This window comes from Equus asinus, chromosome 22 (genome assembly GCF_041296235.1).
Source record: "Equus asinus isolate D_3611 breed Donkey chromosome 22, EquAss-T2T_v2, whole genome shotgun sequence".
NCBI lineage: Eukaryota > Metazoa > Chordata > Mammalia > Perissodactyla > Equidae > Equus > Equus asinus.
The window spans coordinates 21,694,591-21,712,532 of NC_091811.1; the positions used below are offsets into that span (position 1 = coordinate 21,694,591).

General features: G+C 36.7%; 1 protein-coding gene across 1 annotated transcript in view; it reads right to left on the reverse strand.

Moving 5' to 3' along the window:
* The window catches only part of LOC106837400 (NKG2-A/NKG2-B type II integral membrane protein-like), a 35,760-nt gene that overhangs the window by 16,216 nt on the left and 1,602 nt on the right, over window positions 1–17,942 (reverse strand). The gene's annotated exons all lie outside the window — the stretch shown is intronic.

Below are 17,942 nucleotides of genomic sequence, written 5' to 3' on the forward strand. Positions count from 1 at the left end.
TTTGGGGATTTCATACTCTTTTTCCTTTACTCTCAATGTCATTTCTATTATAGTGGAAAAAATTCTAAAATCATAATCCCATTAACAATAGATATTTAATGATATTTGTCACTAATTATTCAGAAGAATGACTCCATTTTCAACCTTATTGTAACTGTCACAATGATCATCAATTCCCAAACATCTTTGTCTCAATTTCTCTGCGTTAGTATTTAAAATTCCTGCATTCAATTTGATTATTCATAAATAAGTTATTTAGATATCCCCTGAAAAAAAAAGTCTCTGGGAAGGCTAACAGGTTAAACAATATTGAACTATATCACCATCGCAGAGATTGAAATATTATTCATTGATTCATCCTCCAATTATAATTAATTGTCTGTATTTTAATAGTAATATTTGTGGTAAATGACAAAAGCCCAAGTCTAACTATGTAGGGGGAAGAGAAAGATAATTTTTGAAAATCTAAGTTAACCAAAAAGTGGGAGTGGCCGAAAAAGTAGGCTTTTAAAAGAACATCTTGGGCCAGCCCAGTGGCGCAGCGGTTAAGTTTGCATGTTCTGCTTTGGCAGCCTGGGGTTCGCAGGTTCAGATCCCAGGTGCGGACATGGCACTGCTTGGCACACCATGCTGTGGTAGGCATCCGACATATAACGTAGAGGAAGATGGGCATGGATGTTAGCTCAGGGCCAGTCTTCCTCAGCAAAAAAAAAAAAAAGGATCAGTTAGCTCAGGGCTAATCTTCCTCAAAAAAAAATCTTAAATGACACATGAACATCAAAAGAAAGAAAACATTACATCTAAATGACCTAGTTTGTATCAAATAGAATTATTTTTATCATTCCTCATCTTGTATCAAGGAAAGAGGGAATGTTTACCTATAATTCTTAAAGAAATTAAAAATGGAAAGTACCTTATGATCCAACAATCCAACTTGTGGGCATATATCCCAAGGAAATGACTCCATTATCTCCAAGAGATACCTGTACTCCCATGTTCATTGCAGCATTATTCACAATAATGAGGTATGGAAACAACCTAAGTGTCTATCAATGGATGAATGGATAAATAAATGTGGCTATGTATACAATGGATTGTTATTCAACCATAAGAAAAAGGAAATGTTGTCATTTGTGACAAGGATGAACTGAGAAGGCATTATGTGAAGTGAATAAGCCAGACAAAGAAAGACAAAAACTACATGGTAACATTTATATATAAAATCTAAAAAAAAAAAAAAAAAAATCCAACTCATAGAAACAAAGAGTAGAAAAATGGTTGCCAGGGACTGGGGGTGGAGAAAATAGTGAAGAGGCTAGTAAAAGAGTACAAATTTTCAGTTATAAGATGAATAAAGTTTGTGGATCTAGTGTATAACATGGTCGCTATAGTCAATGATACTGTATTGTTCATAACTGAAATTTACTAAAAGAGTAGAACTTAAATATTCTCACCCACAAAGAGGTAAAGACATAATTCACAGATTAACAACAATCCAATTGATATGCAATCCTACTGAATACAAAGCTCTAGTAGAAAATCACATAATATGTTTTATCTCATTCTTTAAGTGTACCTTATAAAAGCCTTACAAATGATTCCATTACTTATTACCGTGTTGCATTCTGAGAAGTAAAATCGAGGTCAGAAAATTATGTCATAAAAGTACGGGGTTGATAGTGACCCGGATATCAGCTTCCCCACATTAAACCCAACATATATGGGGTTAAAACCAAAACACTCATTCCCTGCTTACTCTCTGGCTTCCTGGCTCCAGAATCCACTATCCTCCATGGAGACAGACACCATCAAGGACAAGCACCTGGATTATCTCCTCCAGGCAGAGAGATACAGGCTCGTGGGAAAGCTGCTGACCGGCAAAGTCACAGGCTTCCTCCTCTCTGCAAACGGTCTCAAGGCCAAAGACAGGCTGGTGGGAAAGCTCCGACCAGCAAGGCCATAGACTTCCCCTCCCTTACCTAAAACCCCAAATAAAAACCCTTCCTTTTAGCTCTTCGGAGAGTTTGGGATTTAAGCATTAGCTGCCCTGTCTCCTTGCTCAGTGTTGTGCAAAAATAAAATTCCTACTTTCTTCCACCACACCCGCTGTCAGAGATTGGCTTGCTGCACAATGGGTGAGCAAACTCACTTCAGGTTCCGTAACAGGGTATTAAAAATCTGCAATTCATCAACACAAAAGAACAAAAAAGCTAACATGATCAACTTTCCCTAAGTGAATAATATGCTTGCTCATTAGGAAAAAAGGTTAGCAGAAGTTATCCTATTATGAGACAAAAAGGCTGAGTTATTTTGAGTTATAAGTTTGATCTTCATGCCATAACTAATTTTTTAAACTAATAAAATAAAGAAATGTGTTTGTGGCACCAAGGAAATTATTTCCATTACATCATTTGACAGAGAAAAAATCTGATCGATGTGTTTACTTTTTAACCAATTGGCCTTGCTGTGTAGTTAGTCTAAAATGACTTATGTGGGAAATATTCACTAAAAAAGAAAATTACGTAACCTCAGGTATCATGTTTACTCATCATGATTTAAAAAATCTTTTAAAAATTTTTATGTATTTTTTTTTTGAGGAAGATTAGCCCTGAGCTAAAATCTGCTGCCAATCCTCCTCTTTTTGCTGAGAATGACTGGCCCTGAGCTAACATCTGTGCCCATCTTCCTCTACTTTATATGTGGGATGGCTGCCACAGCATGGCTTGCCAAGCAGTAGTAGGTCCACACCTGGGATCTGAACCCCAGAATTTGAGAACTTAACTGCTGCGCCACCAGGCCGGCCCATCATTGTGGTTTTTTGCCATTCTTTTTCTAGTTATGTTTTCTCTCCTCTGCCTTTTCCCTTTGTCCCTAAGCTATCAGAATCATTAAATGTTATAGGATAACGTAAACATGGTCTTCTAAAACTCGCAAACACAAATCGGCAAAAAATTACAATTCAGTCAAGTCTCTCTGCTTTGGATCAGGTTAGTTTAAATGTAACTCAAATAAATCAGTATTGACAAGTGATGACTTAAAAGAACAGATGAACAGCTTCAGCAGGTAATGAAAGAAACACATTGTAAATGGTATAAATTATAAACCTAATTCCTAGAAGAATGAACTATATTACAAATACGATTTATCTCTAAATCAAATTAATATTTTGACAATTTCTAAACAGAAATTGACTGTCAGAGAAATCATAGTCTAGTTAAGGAAAATCATATTGTATTATTTTGTATTAGCCATAAAACAGCTAAATAATTTCTACACAGATGAGATCCTATAATTTTACATCATCAGATCCATATCTTGTGGATTTACCCACCCCTTTATGGAAGAAATTCTAGTTGACTGATGTCTATTATCTTTCATCTTTTGCTATACTCATATATTGGTCTGTGTCATTTGAATGTTGTATACTATGTTTTATTGACCCCTAAAATGAGAGAAGAGTTTAATCTGTAGAAAGAAGAAAACATACAATGTTAATAAAATTCAGAAATGTGTCATACAAAATGTGATATATGTGTACATGTGTATGAAGTAATTATTCCAAAATATTTATCATTACTATCTACTAAAATTAACATATTTGGTTTTCTGGTTGTTATATTTCAAAGAGTTAAGAATGTTTAAAGATTTGAAATGCCATGGAGAGATGAATACTAGGTGAACTGTTGCTTCTGATTTCATGTTCTGGACACTTTTCCCCCTCTCTTTTGAGAGCCTTCACATCACTCTGACAACATTTAATATATATATGTTGAAATCAAGTTTTCACAAACACCAAAGCAAATAGTATTTCCAGTTACAATGATACTAAAATGAAAGACTTGGACATTAAACCTGCTATTTTTGGTCATTTTCTGGTTTTCACCCTGTACTCAACAGGGTCACGCTCCCTTTCCCCAGCAAATTAATGTCCACTCAGAGCCTGTGAACATGACTTTATTTGGAAATAGAGTCTTTGAAGATGTAAAGAGTAAGAGGAATTGTGGGAGCCACCTGTGAGAGGGAACTGCAACTCAAGTGTGACTCCCTGAGGAGGTAATACTATGACAAACACATGAATTAGGTGAGGAAATTAGTAATGTAGATAAATGGAGAACATTTCTCATAGACCAAATAACTAATAAAATTTCCTATTGAAGAAGCATGCCTGACATACCTAAGGACCAGCAAGGAGGCTGATATGGTTGGAGCAGAGTGAATGAAGGGAATAGCGCTAGAGCATGCATTCTCAATAGAGGTGATATCACTGACAAGGGGACAAAAATTGATTCTTGAAGGTATTGAAAAGATCCTTAATTTTAATGTATAAAGCACAGATATATGTAAAGTACATAAAGAATGGTGTAGCATATTTGTGGTTTTGAATTTTCATGGGAATGGGTTAAGAAAATATGTCTGTAAAGGCTCCTTAGTGAGTTGAGGTTGGGGGTGATAATGAAAAAAAATGTTGAAAACACTGTACTAGAGGATAAGATGTAAGAGGTGACAGGGCTCAGATCATCCAGACTTTTGTAAGGCTTTATCTTCTTCATGGAGAAGCACGGAGAGCAACTCCTAGGTTTGAACAGATGAGTGACATGATCTGACTATATTTTAATGGTGTCAATTTGGCTACAGACATGAAATACAGAGATTAAAGTATGAAATAGGGAGGTCCTTAAAATAACTCTGGCAAGAGATGATGGTGGCTTGGACCAGGGTAAACAGTGGAAATGGTGAGAAGTGATTGGAGTATGGCATATTTTGAAGTTCGAGTTAGCAGAACTCTTTTATGTAAAATGTTGTCTGAGAAAGAAAGAAAAAGGAGTCAGGAAGTACGATTTTTGCTTTGAGGAACTGGAAATGTGTTTCTATTAAATGAGTTGGGAAAGAATATGCATGAAGTGAGTGTGGGATAGAGAGATTAGGAGTTTGTTTTTAGGTTGGACATGTCAAGTATGAATTACCTATTAAACATATAAGTGGAACTGTTGAATAGGAACTCAGATATCTAAGTTCTGAGTTAAATGGTGAGATTTCGGCTAGAAAGTAAAAAATTGGGCTTTTCAGATTATATGTTGTGCTTAAAGCAAAGGGACTGATAGTGTCACCAAGGAAATTAATGTAGATACAAAAAAGAGAAAGTCCAAGGACTGAGTCCTGTGACACTCAGAGGTTAAGAAGAGTGGAAATCAGCAGTAAGGCTGAAAGGCATAGCAACGAGATAAGAATAAATATCCTAAGAAAATGTATTGCCTTGGGTGCCAAGTGAAGAAAAGTTTTCCCTGAGGCAGGAGTGATCCACTGTGTCTAAAGCTGCTGCTAATTCAACTACTATGAGAATTTGTTAATGGATTTACAAAATGTGAAATAGTTTCAGCATGCCATTGGGGCAAAGATCTGATGTGACAGATTTAAAAGAAAATAGAAGGAGGAATTTGAAGCAGTTTTACTATAATGCAGCCAGATGTTTTGTAAATGTTTGTTTTCTGATAGTGGTGAATTGTGCTTCTTGAATCTGAGTATCATATGCATTATCAATCCTGAATAAAATCAGTTGTGGTCTCTTCTGTTACTTGTCCTCATTTTTCCTGTCTTTCCATCCTGGAAATTTTAACCTTCATGTCTTAGTATCTTTTGTAGTTTCTACAATTTCTCTTTTCTTCGATTGTTCTTTCAATTCACTTACTTTCTTTGTAAACATTTTTAACCTGTTCTTCAACCACTCCACTGATTTTCACTGGAAAGATTTTGCTTTAATTTCTAGAATTCCTATTTGTGACTTTTCCAAATTTCTCTGCCTCCTCCCAACCTCGACTCTTAGACACTAACTTCTTTTTCAATGTGTTTATTTCTATCTCTTATATTTTATTGACTTTAAATAATTATAGTTTATAATCTGTATTCAACAATTACATCATTCACTATCTTTTATTTTTTAACATGACTTGCAATTTTCAATTGTGGCTTCCAAATCCTACACAGCTGGTTTGAGAATATCTCTAGAAGTTTTCTATTTCTATTTTTTATTCATATATTATAATTATAATTTATATTTATAGTATTGTATTTATATTTTGCCACCAATCTTCACAAAATTTCAATCTTCCTGATGGTTTATAGGAGATTCCCCATCCCTCATGCCTTGTTTCTTATTTTTCTATTTGTTATTTATGCTGAATATCTAAGAAGAGGAGAAGGGTTCAGACTCAAACTCTTCAATCATTACATGCTGCTTGTTCTAGTTGCTGTATTATATGAGAATAGCAGCTGTTGAGATGAAGACAGATTTAACAATACACACAAAAACCATCATTTCCCCAATATACTCCCAGGAACCCTAGTTATTTTTGTTTGGAAATCTTGTCTTTGATCCTTTAATTTCCTGTTTAGACTTATTCTCCTATACTTCTAGTTGGTGATTTTCTCCTCAAAAAGTTTGGTGATTCTTATTTGTCTATTCATATTAGTAACTGGCACTTTAAATCTAGGCAATGTTTTTCTATCATGGAATAGTATTTCTTTAATTTGTTAACTAATTCAGGTACTATGCAAAGAAGGTTATCTCTGACAATATTAAAATCATGGGAAAAACTATGTAGCTGTACGGGGTATGTGGATATCTTATATTCTGACTTCTGGGATTTTCATACCTCCTGCAGGTGGTCATAACTGGTGGCATGCTACTCTCTTCACCCAACTTAGCACAAAATCTGATACCTCCTAAGCCAAAAATCACATTGCAGAAAGCCTTTCCCTTAGAGCCACAGTAACAGGGAAAAGTCTCTTGCTTTTTATTTTTCAAGGTTCAAAAAGAGATTGCTGGCAAGATGATGGTGTGGGAGGACTGTGAACTCACCTCCTCCCACAGACACAGCAAATTTGCAACTACCCTTGGAACAATTACCCCTGAGAAAGAACCAGAAACTAGATAAAAAGAACAACCACAACAAAGGACAATGCTGACTGAGGTGGAAGAGGCAGAAATATCTTTCTGGAGAGGAAAAAGCCGCATTCTAGACACAGCACTTCATGACTAGGAGCAATCTTAAGGTACAAAGCATTCCCTGGAGGAGAGGGGATCTGAGTGGGAGAGCTATGCCACAATAAGCAGCTTTTGAATTCAGCCCAACCAAGATGAGTGTCATAACTGGCTCTCCTGGCTATTATCAACAACAAAGGGGAATACCCCCAGAAAAGCTGTTGAACATAAAAGAAAGGAAAGCCTGTTCTTAAAGGGCCCATGCTCAAATTTACCCACGTTGTAAAGCAACAAAATATCACCAGAAAGAAAGGTCCACAGTCCTTTGGTGAAAAGAGACTCACTAGATAGGCTCTGGGCACCTCTCAGTGAGGCAGGATGTGGCTGGGACTACCTCCCCAGGGACTAAGACATTAGCCACAGCCATTAATGTGACCTAGTGCAGGCATGCTGACACACACCTTGGAAGATGTCATTGGAGTTCTTTCCCTGATCTGTTAGCACAGGAGTTTGCCCTATCCAGCAGAACACTCATTTAATCCAGCTCACCCAGGGCAGGCAGCCTGCCCTAGAGATGGGCTCTACCCACCAGAAAATCTTCAGGAAATTTGTAGGCCTGCATAGGTAAGGTGTGTGGGACCACTGCAATGAGGTGAATGGGTCCATATTTGCAGGACAGAGAGTATGCTAGGGCTGGACAAGTGTTGGTGGAGTGTGTGGGTGGGGCAGGGTGAGTAGGTCTACTTCAGTGGGGTGGGGTGTGTGCACAGGGAAAGACTGTCACACCTGTGGCCAGCCCCACAAAGCTGCATTACTGGGAGAGCTGACAACAGCCTTGCAGGGCAGAGGCCTACAGCAATTGTAAGTCCCTGACCCTGACAACAAGCTATGCTGGGGACCCACTCACTTAACAGGAAAACTGCAGCAGGAATGTGCTGTTAGAGCTTGCAGCTAACTCTACTGGGGCTGTAGCAGCAGCACACAGCTGAACCTTAAAACCTGCTGGCCAGGGAGACAGTCTAGCATTCTTGTGCACCTGCAGTAAGAGCAACCCTACAATAATAGAAAGACACACATAGCCCACACAGGGGAAATTCCTGGAACATTTGGAACTGGTGATGAGAGGAAAGCACATTGCTGAGACTTATAAAGAATCTCTTACATATGGCCACCTCTTCAAGATAAGGAGATGTAGCTGACCTATCTAAAATATACATATAAGCACAGAGAAACAGGTAAAATGAGGAGACAATGGAAGATGTTCTAAATAAGGGAACGGGAGGAATCCCCAGAAAAAGAACTAAACAAACAGTTTGGATCCCAGGTTCAGACATGGCATTGCTTGGCAAGCTATGCTGTGGTAGACATCCCACATATAACGTAGAGGAAGATGGGCATAGATGTTAGCTCAGGGCCAGTATTCCTCAGCAAAAAGAGAAGGGTTGGCAGCAGTTAGCTCAGGGCTAATCTTCCTAAAAAAAAAAAAAGAAAAAGAAAAAGAAAAAATATAGATTGCTATTTGTGTAGCTTATTATATAGGAACCTCATGGTAATCACAAACTAGACACCAATAATAAATACACAATAAAATTAAGAGAAAGGAACCCAAACATAATACTAAAGCAAGCCATGAAACCACAAGGGAAGAGAGCACAGGAAGAAAGGAACAAAGAAGAACATCTAAAACATCAAGAAAAAAGTAACAAAATGGCAATAAGTACATACTTATCAATAACTACTTTAAATGTCAATGGAGTAAATGTTCCAATTGAAAGACATAGGGAAGCTGATCAGATGAAAAAACAAGACCCATCTATATGCTGCATACAAAAGGCATACTTCAGACATAAAGGCACTCACAAACTGAAAGTGAAGGGATAGGAAAAGATACACCATGCAACTGGCAATGAAAAGAAAGCTAGGGTAGCAATACTTATATCAGACAAAATAGACTTTAAGACAAAAACTATAACAACACATAAAGAAGGGCACTACATAGAGATAAAAAGAACAATCCACCAAGAGGATACAAGACTTGTAAATATCTATGCACTCAACATAAAAGCACCTAAATATATAAAGCAATTATTAGCAGACATAAGTGGAGAAACAGGCACTAACACAATGATAGTAGCAGATTTCAATACTCCACCTACATCAATGGATAAAGCACTCAAACAAAAGATCAATTATGAAACATTGGCCTTATATAACACATTAGAAAGGATGGACTTAACAGATAAATATAGAGCATTCCATTCAAAAACCACATAATACATATTCTTTTAGAAAGCAAATGGAACATTCTACAGGATAGATTAGATATTAGCCCACAAAAATGTCTCACAACATTTAAGAGGATGGAAATAATGCCAACAATCTTTTATGAATACAAAGTTATGAAACTAGAAATCAAATACAGGAAGAAAATCAGAAAAGCCACAAATATGTAGAGATTAAATAAAATATAACTGAATAACAATTGAGTCAATGAAGAAATGAAAAAAGAAATCAAAAAATACCTGGAGACAAATGAAAATGAAAATAGGACATACCAAAATCTATGGGATACAGCAAAAGTGGTTCTAAGAGGGAAGTAGACAGCAATACAGGCCTGTCTCAACAAACAAGAAAAATCTCAAATAAACAATCTAAAATTGCACCTAAAGGAACTAGAAAAAGAAGAAAAAATCCCAAATCAGTAGAAGGAAGGAAATAATAAAAATAAGAATAAATGAAATAGAGATGACAAAAAAAAAATAGAAAACATCAATGAAGTAAGAGTTGATTCTTTGAAAAGATAAACATAATTGACAGACCTTTAGCTAGACTCACCAGGGAAAAAAAGAGTGGTTTTTGGGGGGCTATGATCTAAGCTCACCTTACCAAGTAATTCCCATGGCTTTATTATGGACCCATGTAAAACTTCAGGCATCTTTTCTGTGCAAGATTTAAATATGCAAAAAATAGTTTTGGAGAAAATTGTGTTAAGAAGCTTCGCTATTATTTTTCTCCATTCTCAACTGTAAGAGGTGCACATATGCAAATGAGATGCTCCAACTTTGGAAGGAAAAGGACATTTCAGTCTCTTCTTCCCCAGGAACCTGTAAAACTTTCATCTTGTCCAAAGTCTAGGAAGTGTTAGAGGTTATCTTGCCAAAACTTGACAATTCCTTTCAAAATTTATGCAATTCCAAAAAAATATAGCATTTATATATGTCCAAAATATCACACTGGGGAAGGAGAATCGGGTTCTTAACCAATAAGAAAAATAACAGTAATCGTAACTTAATTTCCGTAATGGAAATGCATGTCCAGTAAAAAGATTACATTTGTGATGCCTGGATAAAATGAATTTATTGAAACAAGAGATTTTGATAGGTGAAAGAAAGAAGACAAAGTTTTGGAGGTTGAGTTCTCTTGGAAATAAGACTTTATTGAGTGTTTGGGGAAGCAAAATATTAAAAGATCACATATTGGAAACACAATATAGTTAGGATTTATTTTAAGGATCTTCAGGCATTATATTATTTATTCCTCTGAGCAACTCTATTAGGTGGCTATAATTACGGTCATTGTGTCACAGGTGAAGGAATTGAAGCATGAAGTTTTTGAGTAACAATGACTAATATTTAGTGAATAGTTATGTGCTAGGAAGTGCCTTTCAAATAATCTTCTAGTAACTTTACAAATAAGATACTATTTCTATCAGATTTTACAGAAGAGAAAACTAAGCCAGAACGATTCTGTAACTAGGTCACAGGGTTAATAGGGTGCGTGTAGGGTTTACACACAAGTGGCCTGGTTTCATTGGCCATGTCCTTAAACTTTATTCCGTATTGCTTACTCCTTATTTGTACACGGATCAAGGACCTTGGTGAAAGCCTCCATATGACAATCTTTACCACTGTACAAAGCTATCAGAATTAGGGAGAGGAAAAGAAACTCAACAGGAATTTAAGAAAGTACCAATTTAAAAAAAAAAATTTTAATTCTTTTTTTTTTAATTGTGGTAACTGATTTATAACATTATATAAAGTTCAGGTGAACATCGTTACAAGTTTTGACTTCTGTGTAGGATTGCATGTTCACTCCCCAAAGACTAATTACAATCCATCACTGCACACATATGCCTAATCACCCCGTCGGACATTTTCCCTCCCCACTTCCCCACTCACAACCACCAATCCAGTCTCTGTTTCTGTGTGTTTGTTTGTCGTTGTTTGAATTTTCTACTTATGAGTGAGATCATATGCTATTTGACATTCTCCCTCTGACTTATTTCACTTAGCATAATGCCCTCAAAGCCCATCCATGTTGTTACAAATGGCTGGATTTCATCATTTCTTATGGCTGAGTAGTATTCCACTGTGTATGTATACCACATTTCTCTATCCATTAGGCCTTTGGTGGACAGCGAGCTTGCTTCTAAGTCTTGGCTATTGTGAATAATAGTGTGATGAACATAGGGGTGCATATATTTTTGTGCATTTGTGTTTTCATGTTTTTGGCTAGATACCCATCAATGGAATAGCTGGATCATATGGTAGATCTATTTTTAATTTTTTGAGGAATCTCCATACTGTTTTCCATAATGGCTGCACAAGTTTGCACTCCTACCAGCAGTTTATGAGGATTCCGTTCTCTCCACATCCTCTCCAACACTTATTGTTTCCTGTCTTTTTAGTTATAGCCATTCTGATGGGAGTGAGTTGATGTCTCATAGTAGTTTTTATTTGCATTTCCCTGATAGTCAATGACGTTGAAGATCCTTTAATGTGCTTGTTGGCCATCTGTGCATCTTTGGAGAAATGTCTGTTCACACCTTTTGCCCATTTTTTAATTGAGTTGTTAGTTTTTTGTTGTTGAGATTTATGAGCTCTTTGTATATTTTGGATATTAACTGCTTATCAGATATACAGTTTGCAAATATCTTCTCCCTGTTGTTAGGTTGTCTTTTAATTTTATTGATGATTTCCTTTGCTGTGAAGAAGCTTTTTAGATTGATATAGCCACACTTGTTTATACTCTTTATTGTTTGCCTTAACTGGCCAGACATGGTACTTGAAAATATGCTCCTAAGACTAAAGCCAAAGACCGCACTGCCTATATTTTCTTCTAGAAGGTTTTTATGGTTATATGTCTTACATTCAAGCCTTTAATCCATTTTGAGTTAATTTTTGTATATGGTGTAAAATAATGTTCTATTTTCATTCTTTTGCATGTGACTGTCCAGTTTTCCCAACAACATTTATTGAAGAGACTCTCCTTTCTCCATTGTATGCTCTTGGCTCCCCTGTCGAATATTAGTTCTCCATTCATGTGTGGGTTTACTTCTGGCCTCTCAACTCTGTTCCATTGATCTGTGTGTCTGTTTTTGTACCAGTACTATGCTGTTTTGGTTACTATGGCATTGTAGTATATTTTGAAATCAGAGAGCGTGATATCTCCAGCTTTGTTCTTTTTTCTCAGGAACCCTTTGCCGATTTGGGGCCCTTTGTTGTTCCCTATAAATTTTAGGATTCTTTGTTCTAGTTCTGTGCAAAATGTCATTGGAACTTTGATAGGGATTGCATTGAATATGTAGATTCCTTTAGAAAGTACAGACATTTTAACTATGTTAATTCTTCCAATCCAAGAGCATGGAATATCTTTCCATTTCTATGTGTCTTCTTTGATTTCTTTCAAGAATGTTTTATAGTTTTTGGTGTACAGATCTGTCACTTTTTTGGTTAAGTTTATTCCTAGGCATTTTATTCTTTTTGTGCAATTGTAAGTGAGGTTGTATTCTTAATTTCTCTTTCTGCTTCTTTGTTTGGTGTATAGAAACACAACCGATTTTTTTAATGGTGATTTTGCATCATGCAACTTGACTGTCTTTATATATTATTTCTAAAAGTTTTTAGTGGATTCTCTAGAGTTTTTTAAATATAAAATCACATCATCTGCAAATAGTGACAGTTGCACTTCTTCCTTTCCAATGTGGATCTATTTTATTTCTTTTTCTTGCTTGACTGCTCTGGCTAAGACTTCCATCACTATTTTAAATGAGTGAGTATCCTTGTTTCATTCCTGTTCTTAAAAGGATAGCTTTCAGTGTTTCTACATTGAGTATTATATTAGCTGTGGGTTCATCATATATGGCCTTTATTTTGTTGAGGTACATTCCTTCTATACTTGTTTTATTTGGAGTTTTTGTCATAAATGGATACTGAGTCTTGTCAAATGCTTTCTCTGTGTCTATTGAGATGATCATATGATTTTTATTCTTCATTTTGTTGATGTGGTGTATCATGTTGATAGATTTACAGATGTTGAACCATCCCTGCATCCCTGGAATAAATCCCACTTGATCATGTTGTATGATCTTTTTAATGGATTGTTGTATTCAATTTGCTAGTATTTTGTTGAGGATTTTTGCACCCATATTCATCAGTGATATTGGGTTCCAGTCTTCTTTTCTTGTGTTGGGCTTGTCTGGTTTTGGTATCAGGCTAATGTTGCCTTTGTAGAATGAGTTTGGAATCTTCCCTTCCTCTTCAAATTTTTGGAAGAGTTTGAGAAGCATTGGTATTAAGTCTTCTTTGAATGTTTGGTAGAATTCACTAGGAAGCCATCTGGTCCTAGATTTTTATTATTTGTGTGGTTTTTGATTATTGTTTTGATCTCTTTACTCTGATTGAAATTCGGTTTTTCATCTTGATTCAGTTTTGGAAGGTTGCATGATTCAAAGAATTTGTCCATGTCTTCAAGATTATCCAGTTTGTTGGTGTATAGCTTTTTGTAGTAGTCTCTTATAACCTTTTGTATTTCTGAGGTGTTTACTGCAATTTCTCCTCTTTCATTTCTCATTTTATTTATCTGAGCCTTCTTTCTCTTTTTCCTTGGTTATTCTAGCTAAAGGTTTGTCAATTTTGTTTCCGTTTTCAAAGAACCAGCTTTTAGTTTCATTGATTTTTTTTGTCTCTATTTCATTTATTACTGCTCTGAATTTTATTATTTACTTCCTTCTACTGATTTTGGGCTTTACTTGTTCTACTGTTTCCAGTTCCTTTAAGTGTATTAGACTTTTATTTGAGATTGTTCTCGCTTGTTGAGGTAGGCCTGTATTACTATAAACTTCCCTCTTAGAACTGGTTTTGCTGTATCCCATAGATTTTGGCATGTTGTATTTTCATTTTCGTTTGCCTCTAAGTATTCTTTTTGATTTATCCTTGATTTCTTCATTGATTCAATAGTTGTTCACTTATACTTTGTTTAATCTCTACATATTTGTGGCTTTTCTAATTTTCTTCCTGTAGTTGATTTCCAGTTTCATACCTTTGTGCTCAAAAAAGATTCTTGGTATTATTTCAATTTCTTAAATGTATTGAGATTCGTTTTGTGGCCTAACATGTGATCAATCCTGCAGAATTTTCCATGTGCATTTGAAAAGAATGTGTATTCTGCGTTTTTTGGATGGAATGTTGTATATATATCTGCTAAGTCCATCTGGTCTAATGTGTCATTTAATGTTTCCTTATTGATCTCCTGTTTGGATGTTTTATCCATTGGTGTAAGTGGAGTGTTAAAGTCCCCTACTATTATTGTATTACTGTCTATTTCTCCTTTTATATCTGTTAATAATTGTTTTATATATTTAGATGCTCCTATCTTGGGTACATAGGTATTTACAAGCGTTATATCCTCTTATTGGATTGTTCCTTTTATCATTATGAAGTGTCCTTTGTCTCTTAATGCAGTGTTTGTTTTAAAGTCTATTTGGTCTGAGATAAGTATTGCTATCCCTGATTTCTTTTATTTTCCAGTTGCATGGAATATGTTTTTCCATCCCTTCACTTTCAGTTTGTGAGTGCCTTTAAGTCTGAAGTGTGTCTCTTGAATGCAGCATATATATGGGTCTTGTTTTTTCATCCAATCAACCACCCTATGCCTTTTGATTGGAGCATTTAGTCCATTGACATTTAAGGTAGCTATTTATAAATATGTACTTATTGTCATTTTGTTACTTTTTTCCTGGATATCTTAGTAGTTCTTCTCTCTTCCTTTCTTCTTCTCTTGACCTCTTCTCTTGTGGTTGATGGCTTTCTTTAATATTATGTTGGGGTTCCTTTCTCTTAATTGTTTGTGTATTGGTTATAGGTTTCTGGTTTGTGATTACCATGAGGTTCATATATAATAATCTATGTATATAGAAATGTATATTGAATTGATGATCTTCTCAGTTTGACCTCTTTGTAGAATTTCTACTCTTTTACTCCTTTTCTCCAACATTTTATGATTTTGATATCATATTTAACCTTTTATTTTGTGTGTATCCATTTCCCTCTTATCATTGAAATAGGTAATTTTAGTACTTTTGCTTTTTGATCTCCATATTATTTTCATAGGTGGTAGATCTGCTACCTTTACTTTCTTTTTGTTGTACCAGTGATTTTATTGCCTTTTTTTGTTGTTGATAATATTTCCATTCCTGTTTGTGGTCTTCTCTTTCCCACTTAATTAAGTCCTTTTAGCATTTCTTCTAAAACTGGTTTCTTGGTGATAAACTCTTTTAATTTTGCTTGTCTGGGAAACTCTTTATCTCTCCTATTCTGAATGATAACCTTGCCAAGCAGAGTATTCTTGATGGTAGCTTTTTTTTTTCTCAGAACTTTATGTATATATCATTCCACTCCCTTCTAGCCTGTAAAGTTTGAGCTGTGTAGTCAGCTGATAGCCTTATAGGCTTTCATTTGTACATCACCTGTTGCCTTTCTCTTGCAGCTTTTAGGATTCTGTCTTTATACTTAATTTTTGAAATTTTAATTATAATATACCTTGGCATGGGTCTCTTTGGGATTATCTTATTTGGTGCTCTCTGTGCTTCCTGTACTTGGCCATTTGTTTTCTTCTTTAAGTTAGGAAAGTCTTCAGCTATTTTTTCTTCAAATAGATTCTCTGCCAGTTTGTCTCTCTCTTCTCCTTCTGGGACACCTATAATAGGGTTGTTAGTGTGCTTGATGTTGTCCCAGAGTTCCCTTAGACTGTTCTCATTCCTTTTAATTATTTTTCTTTTATCTGTTCAGCTTGGGTGATTTTTCTTGAGTCTTTCATCCAGCTCGTTGATCCATTCTTCTGTATCATCTAATTTGCTACTAAGTCCCACTAGTGAATTTTTCATTTCCATTATTGTATTCTTCAGTTCTGATGGGTTCTTTTTTATATTTTCCATTTCTTTGTTGATGTAATCACCTTGTTCATTCATTCTTCTCCCAAGAGCAGTGAGCATCCTTATGACTTTTTGCTTGAACTCTTTGTTATGTAGATTGTTTAGTTCTTTTTCTGGGGTTTTGTCATGTTCCTTTGCTTGAAACATTTTCCTTTGCCTCCTCATTTTGCCTTTCTCTGTGCTTATATCTACATATTAGATCAGTCAGCTATGTCTCCTCATCTTGGAGAAGTGGAGACATCTTTTGAGGTCCAGCATTGTGCTTCCTCTTCATCCTCAGTTCCAAGAGTTCTCAGAGTGACCCCTGTGTCAGGTACATGTGTCCTTATATTGAGGGCAGGGTTTCTCTTGCTGCAGGTGCCAAGAGAGTGTAGGTTGTCCTCCTGACTAGCTGGTGGTAGTGCTCAGCTGCATTTGGCTTCTATGGACCCTTCAGTCAGTTTATTGGGTTTGATGAGCCCCAGCACGGTTGGCTTCAAGGTCTCATAGCACATTCCTGTTGTGTTTTTTCTGTTAAGTGAGTAGGCCCTCAGCATACCCAGTTCCTAGGCTCAATGGCTTACAATTGCTGTAGGCATCTGGCCTGCAAGGTTGTTCTCAGCTCTATCAGGATTGCAGCTGAGTGGGGCTCGTCCCAGGCACAAGAGTACCCAATTGTTTCAGGCTTTGGAAGGTGGAGCCAATCCCCTATGTGGCTGTTTGAGAAACACAGGTCTTCTGGTTGATATGCCCCATGGCCCACAGGTCCACACTCACCATCAATACAGTCCTGGTTCATGCACACATTCTGACCCCTTGGAGTGGACCCTGCCACTACACTGATGATGCCCCCACATCCTCCACCCTCTCTTCATGCATGCCTTGCCCCACTTGCCCACCTGCAAAGGATCCAAGCACCCAGTCTATGCAGGCCAAAAAGTTGCCTTAGGGCTTGCTCTTGGGTGGGGGTAGTCCCTAGGGTGGGCTGCCTGCTTTTGCTGAGCTTGATTAAATAAGCACTCTAGTAGATGGGGCAGGCCCTGGGCTAATATAGCAGGGAAGAACTCCAATGGGATCTGCCAGCATCTGTGACAGCCTGCCTGTAATAGGTCACAATAATGGCTGATGCCAGTGTCTCAGTCCCTGGTGAGGTCTCACCTCTCACTGAGATGCACCCAGAGCCAATTGGGTGAGTACCCTTTTGACCAAATGGCAGTGCCCCTTTCTCTCTGGTGATTTTAGGTTGCTTTCTGAAATGGCTGAGTTTGTGTATGAGTCCTTTAAGAGCTGGCTTTTTTCTGCTTATGTCTGCTAGCTTTCTTAGGGATATTCCCCGTCATAGTTAAGAGCCAGCAAAGCCCAGATATTATGACTCTCATTTCAGTTGTCCTGAGTCCAAAGGATGCTTATATTGGTAACACTCCCCTGCTCAGGTCCCCCACTCCTCCAGGGAAGGCTGTGTACTGTAGGATTGCTCCCAGCCAGCCTGCTGTGAAGCTTGGTAGCTCATCAAGGTGGCTTTTTTCTTTCTAGACAGGAATGTCTGCCTCTTCTACCTCAGTTAGGACCGTCTCTTGTGGTAGGGGTTTATTTTATCCAGTTTTCAATTCTGTCTGAGGGGTAATTGTTCCAAAAATATTTGTAACTTGGTTGTGTTCATGGGAGGAGGAGAGATCAGAGTCTGCATACATTGCCAACTTGATACCTTCCATCTTGGAAACCCCCAATTTTTGTTCTATCTCCTAATATATTTCTTTTACAAACTTATCTATC